Below are 6,000 nucleotides of genomic sequence, written 5' to 3' on the forward strand. Positions count from 1 at the left end.
CGTGAAATTCCGCGCGGCTGTTCCTACTAGTCCACACTTCATGGTTGTCATTTAAATCACTCTTCTTTAATTACGTTTTATTAATTAATGTAAGTGGGCAAAGGACCTACCGTCGCTCCGCTCGTCGGAATAATAATTACGCATGACGTCAAATGCGAAAATACTAACTACTAACTAGTACTTTATTTTTGGCTTTGGAGAGTGGGGAGGTTCATCGCCACAGGCGATACTCTACCCCATTGCTGGTGGGGATGTGGGGAATAAAATAACGAGCCCCTTCACAATAACGATCGAAGTCCGATGGTGTCCAGAAATGTCAGAAGAGCTTTAAGCGCAGAGCGTCGCTGGGCTGGAATAGGCCAGGGACCAAGCAATTTCGATAGGGAGAAGGGGCGAGAGTCCAGCTGACGAAGAGACTCGGAGAGTGTGGTTCGAGAAGGTTGGTAGTAGGGGCAAAGGAGAAGAATATGCACCAGATCCTCAAGAACACTACAGTGGCAGCAGGTGAAAGAGTCAACTTGTCTCAAGCGGTTAAGCCACTGAGCTGTAAAGGCCACATCGAGGCGCATTCGGTGGATTAATGCAGCATCTTGACGAGAATAATTGGAATAATGCGAAAATAAAATGGAATAGAAATTTAGTATTCCTGGATTTAGTTTCGCTGACATTTTTTGTGTGTTTCCTTTCCCGCGGTTGCTTCTGGCAATGCGAGGCGTGGTTGCGAGGCATGATAGTGAAACACGGAATACCACAAGGAGCGTAAGCGAACACGATAGGTTGCGAGGGGCTGTACCATGCCTATCACAGCACATGTTTTATGCCTATGAGTTACGCAACAACCGAGATATCTCGATTCGTCGAATTGACCAACACCGTCATGTGTGTGACCAGTTCTTAAGACGCTTCTTGCATCATGTTTTTCTCTTCTTTTTTTTTTTACGTCTTAGTTGGGTTCGAAATAAAAAATATGGTGAGGTTGATCTTGTCGCCCGACAAATTGGGCTAACTTCTTTCTTCTTAATGAATCTTATTGTCTTAATCAATCATGTCTCTCCTCCATAGGAAACAAACATTACAGACAATATTTGCAGCCCGATTGACTTTCTTTTATCTTAATCAATGAAACAATGCATCACGGGCGTCAGGTTGCGCACGTCGCTGTCCTTTGTCTGTGCAAGGCAACCGTACCTAGAAAATAATGGTGCAGGCATTTTACGTGCCGCTCGTAAACACGAAGGTGGCCGCCAGAACAATCTTGCTACGTCTACTGATCTCACTCTGTCGTGAACCCGAGTAGGTGGATACAGGCTGAAGGTAGCTGAAGGAAGCGGAACCCTTGTTTGTCGTCCTTCGTTCCCATCGGTGTTGTATGCTCGGGAATCACGGGTGGTTCGCATTGCGCCCGTCACGGTTGTTTTGTTTAATGTCGTGGCGAGAGAAATTTTCGGAAGACTCGTCACTCCTGCGAGGGCAGGATCCTTCACATGCTCCTTCTTCGGTGTCAAGAAGGGAGAACGACAAGCAAGAACGACCAACGCAGAAATGGCGCGCGTCGAGAAATTGAACTCGTGTGCTTCGGCAGTGCTGTGTAACACGCCGTGCCCAACGCTGGGCGCCAAATTTTTCGAAAGGACAGAACGTTGCTGCGCCCTAAAATACGTCACAACTGAAACGCGATACTGATCGAATAACGAAAAAACGGTAAGGGAAAACTAACACAAAACGGTACAGCAAAACCCAATAGATGCTACTAATGAGAATTAAAAAAAAAAGCGTGTTGTTTAAGCGAATACATGGTTAAGGAACACGGAGAAGACACGGACGGACAATACAGACACAGCATAAGGTGTCTGTACACTGTCAGTCCGTGACTTCGCGTTGCTTAACAATGTAGATGCTACTAACAACGCAGAACAAACATCTATGCATTTTTGCTTTATTGTAAACTGGATTTCTCCCAATCATCTATACCTTAAGATACGCTCGATCCTGCTGTAAAACTGTTAAAAAAAAAAAAACATGTCCCTTCTTAAGGTGGTGCCGCCTCCAGAAAAAAAGTTATATCGTTCCAGTGATCACAGTCAGAACGCGAACGTCTATAAGCCCGCGTCTCCAATCCAAGTCACGCACATGCGCATCCTCCCTGTAGTAGAACGTCCCCATTCGCCTCGGAATTCAAGGTCACCGTCGCAGTTACCCCAATCATCATGTATACTGCGTTTGAACAAAACCCACAACATACACGGAGATCGAATGATCCCCTTCCCGTAATCCTTTCTATTCACCCGTCGGTGATGACTATCTAACCCTTCTAAATTGTAGCAAACAGATCTCCCCCGCAGCTGTATTCCCCAGATGGCACCACAGGGGCGAACGTCACCGTGGAGGTTAACCCACCAAAACGGGAGCGGCCATGCAGAGTGCGGGAGCCACGCTGATTGGTAAAGGAATTCGTCATGCCGTTGGCATATGCCCTTCTTCACGCCTTCGCTGCAATTGTTCCAACTTCGGGACAGCTTCCACTCAGTGGTTGTCCGTACACAGGATCGAGCCGGTTAGGCAGGACATCTTGGTTGCCCCCGTAATGCTGGGAAGAGACAGGTGTTACTTTACAGATGTGCTGCAGTTTATAAACGCTTTTAAGATAGTAGTTCTCTGTATTTGGAAACGAACACGGACGTTACGCCACACGGGCGACTATTGTAATACTAACTATACTGACTATTCGTAATCCAATGTAAGTGTATGCCACTAAACAGTGATGTGCGGTAAAAAGTAAATAGGACGGATGGACGCGAATGTTTATGAACACGAGGAAGGCAAAACCCAAATCCCAGCGTTCAAGAACACCGACAACAACAACAGCTTCATTATGACGACGGCATTTATTTATTTCTTCAGTCAACACTAACTATGTAAGTGACGTATAAGTGACATGGGGTGTTCGCCGCTTCGGTTGCGGTACCCTACCGCATTACGTGTGATACGTTAACTGAGTGATATGTGAATGAGGTGGGAATGAGTGAAGTTTCCCCAGGTGCCTTGCAGTAAAAGAGAGAGAGAGAGAGAAAAAAAGAAAAAAGAACACGTGCCTAAAGCGTCTGCATCAGTTTGGGACTCGTCAGCAACTCCATGGATAATCCCTGACAGTGTTGCACAGGGTTATGACAAGGACCCAAGATTGCCCGCTAGGTTCAGTAGCTTGCTGACTGATTCTATTCAACTGAGCTTGAAGTATTCACCATTCCGTTTAGCAGAAGTGACAGCCGATCATGTGTTTGAACTCCACCCTGCTTTGATCACCTGAATCCTCATCTCCATCATCATCTCTCACTATCTACAAATGGCACTGGGGCAGCGCCCAGCCTGCTGTGTTTGTTTCAACTGCAGAGTGACGGCGGAAAGCTACCGAGAAGTTCCTTAATAATGGGTACAATTAGAGAATTACATTGACCCAATGACCTAGGTCTCCATTTTTTTTTTTTTTTTACATCTATCTACCTATCTGACCCAATGCTGGCGTTATGCTTGCAATGCCCTTTTACAACACATTAAAAAAAATCTTTAGAATCTTGATTATTAATGACTTACTCGTGCTTGTAGATGGCGACTCAGGCAAGTCTATTTATTCCAAATATCCGCGAATCAGTCCACTACAGCGAGAGAGAGAGGTAATAAAATGATTACATTACAGCGAAAACGTTGTATTTGAAGATGCTATATTGTTACGATCCTCGACCTTAAGCAAAAGCGGTATAGCACACGCACCACGTGATGTCCAGCAGCCAATGTCCCTTTTTAACTTCCTTCCCCAAAAGTCGCCTTATGCATAAACGTGCATTCGGTGACATTTCGCATCAATCGCCTCGCTTGTAGTTTGTGGCAGTTTGCATTAGAAAATAATAGCGCTCAATACCGTGAAGTCGCGAGAAAATACAGAGCGCACTCGAACCACGAATGGGATAAATAAAAGCTCGGCCCGTCCGGTGAATACATATTGCGACCAGCAACACACAAGAGCCTCATCCCGCATGAATGATGAAGTGCGCCCAGGGGTTTGACAGTTAATAAGCGGAACGGTGGAAGGCGTCTCTTTCTATCAATATAATATATGCGGTTTCAAATCGTAGGGGAAGGCGGAAATACCCCGCGGGTGCCTAATATGGCTCGCCCACGTATTGCTCTCTCTCTTTCTCTTCACCGTTGACGTTGAAACGTGTTGACTAAAATGAGCACGACCAGCACGAGAGTCGTTGTCTTTCGCCCAAGTTCGAGATAAGTGAACGCCACCGGGGTTAGGCGCATCACGAGGTATTGCGCGAGCCCAACGACGCGTGTTTACCGAGCGATCTTCCTGTCACGCGGCGCCATGCTGCTTGAGAGGGAACCGTTCGTTCCCGCGTTAACTGCGTTAATCGTTTTCTGCCCGGGAAAATGTACAGACATTTGTTTTAAATGTCATTTGGGGAAACACCCAGGGAAAACAGTCAGCGTAGCCGGTACCGGGATTCGGATCGAGACGGGTCAGCTCCCAGTCCTGGCCTGGAGGGAGGTTATGTTAACCACAGAGTCTATCTCCCACGTCTTTCGCTGCGAGTCGCATGGCCCGTGGAAACAACGAGATGAGACGATAGTCAGGAAGCCCCTCGGGCCACAGCCAAAGAGTACCTTTCTTTAAAGGGACGGTTGCATCCGTTCCAGTCGATTTCGAAGCTATAGTGTCATTTTATTCTCGTGGACCACTGGCCACGGTATCGAAAATCTGCCACAGTGCCCGATCCAATGCTCCTCGAGAGATTGACACGTTACACGCCGGATGGCGCCACGCGCATTTGTCCTCTTGCGCATTTGTCCGAATTGTTTATTATGTCTACTAATCGAATATAAATATTTGAACGTCCGTGCGCGGTGTCAAGAGTAGCAAAGTAAATTTCCGGATGTAACCACTTGTAGTAATCGTAATAACTGATACCCTGAAGTTTCAAGACTTTTCATTAGATTTCTTGGAGCTTTCCTTCGTACTTTTGTCCACTGTTCACTGAGCGCGAGACTGCCAGCGGCTTTATCGGCAGGATCCTCCTTGACTGCCTCAACGGCGTTTTCCGAACCTTCATCGAGTCGAGAATCACCCGATTCAATGGGAATTGAAAGTGGCCGTGTAGCAGCGTCCAATCACAATTCAGTTCAATTGTGACTGATTTCTATAACCACTGAAATATCCGTGTAACAGCGGCATATTAGAAATGTAGACAAAGGAGAAGGTTATCACGAAGGGCAGGATGATGGCATAGACTTTATGCCTATGATCATAATCATTGTTTGTTGTACCTTGTTTGTTTAAGAGGAGAAGAGAGGTTGGCCATGCTCAGCAGGCCTGACTACCCTTCTGGTCAATTGTGCACCCATAACATTGTCGCGGCGCCGTCACGGTGACGATGCGGAGCTTTTCGCTTTCTATAGTTTCGTGTTCTTGCCAGCAACCATGGCTATGAGAAGTGGGCATGTGTTGGACAAATGACAACAGAAAGGAACATGACACAGGATGGGGAGCTATGTGCTAGTATGTATGACTTCACGGGGAACTGTGCACAGACGTCTGCCCGAAAAATGTGCACAAAACGGGTGGAAAACCTGAGACAGCACAGCCAGTGGATTTGATCCCACAATCGCCCAGTCTTCAGGATGACTTTGGAGGCAGCACGGACGATCCCAACTGACTCAGTAGAGCCAGTCACTCTTTTTCACTTTGTGCTGCTGGTGCGAGCATTTCAGTGTGCTTGAAGACATTCGGCAACACCAAATCACGAACTTTTCGCGAACCTAGGGTTCGAAATCGAACCTGCTGGTTCGCGCAGTTCGACGAACTTTCCAATTTCTTGACAGGTTCGCCAAGGTTCGCAGACTTTACTTCCAATCGAAAGTTAAAATACGGTTATTGTTACAGCTTTTATAATTGACAAAAGTGTGCTTAAATCGAATGTTATGTACAAGACGCACTAA

This window comes from Ornithodoros turicata, chromosome 1 (assembly GCF_037126465.1).
Source record: "Ornithodoros turicata isolate Travis chromosome 1, ASM3712646v1, whole genome shotgun sequence".
NCBI classification, from domain to species: Eukaryota; Metazoa; Arthropoda; class Arachnida; order Ixodida; family Argasidae; genus Ornithodoros; species Ornithodoros turicata.